The sequence below is a fragment of the Lytechinus variegatus genome, chromosome 12, assembly GCF_018143015.1.
Source record: "Lytechinus variegatus isolate NC3 chromosome 12, Lvar_3.0, whole genome shotgun sequence".
NCBI lineage: Eukaryota > Metazoa > Echinodermata > Echinoidea > Temnopleuroida > Toxopneustidae > Lytechinus > Lytechinus variegatus.
Window position 1 is genome coordinate 21,342,938 of NC_054751.1, and position 992 is coordinate 21,343,929.

The window sequence follows — 992 nt, forward strand, 5'->3', positions numbered from 1 at the left end:
TCCGGGTTCTGGAAGCTATGGTGTTCAACTTTGACCTCATTCGCAGTTAGACTCGACAAAGCTGTACTCTTTTATTTGTAATTTTATGTATAATAAACATTCCATTCGTTAACTTCATTTTGGTGTATTGTATGAGTTACCAAGGTAATTTTCAAAATGTATTAATTTTGTGACATCAATTGAAAAAAAACTGTTCTCTTCGGGTTTCTCTTAAGCTGAATTTTTGTTTTAAATCCGACAACGTCTTGTAGGCTTTCTGTCACTTTTTTATCATTTGTTTTGTTATCCCAGAAATATGACATTTGGGCTTACAAATAGTAAAAACTGGAATGTGCAAAAACCGCAGATACCATGTAATGTGTGTATGGGGGTGCATGCCCTCCTAAAAAAGGAGATGGACATGTCGAAAATTTGAGGCAATTGATTGGCAAATAAAGCATTATAACTGGATTTGTCTCCGGGATTTGTCCCATTTGTCTTGATGTTTTTATCCAATACGTGATACCATGCGCGACCAAAAAAAAAACACGTAAAAAGGGTGTCCTTTTCACGATAGGGCGCGTTACGTACGTAACGTGAAAAGGGTGTCAAAAACACAAAAATAATGAAAAAAGGGTATCTATTTCGCTAGCGAGGAAAATTACGTGTTTAGGGTCGAATTTGCGGGGATGCAAAATTAAAATATTTTATAAAGGATTCCTTTTTGCCCCAACACTACGTGTTTAGAGTCCTATTTGCGCGAGGTGTAGAACCGAGAGGTCGGGTCGTATAGGTAAAGCCGACAACCAAAGGACCCGTAACAATAAACATTCCTGTATAGTTTAGGGGTTCATTTCAGGGAATATTTACCAAGATATTTACATATCGTAATGTTACTTGTTTAGGGTAGGGTTTCACACGTTAAGGGGTGCATTTTCAGAATATGGAAATTACGTGTTTAGGGTGCTTTTCGAGACCCCATGGTCGCGCATGGTCCACTCGTGAATGGAAGT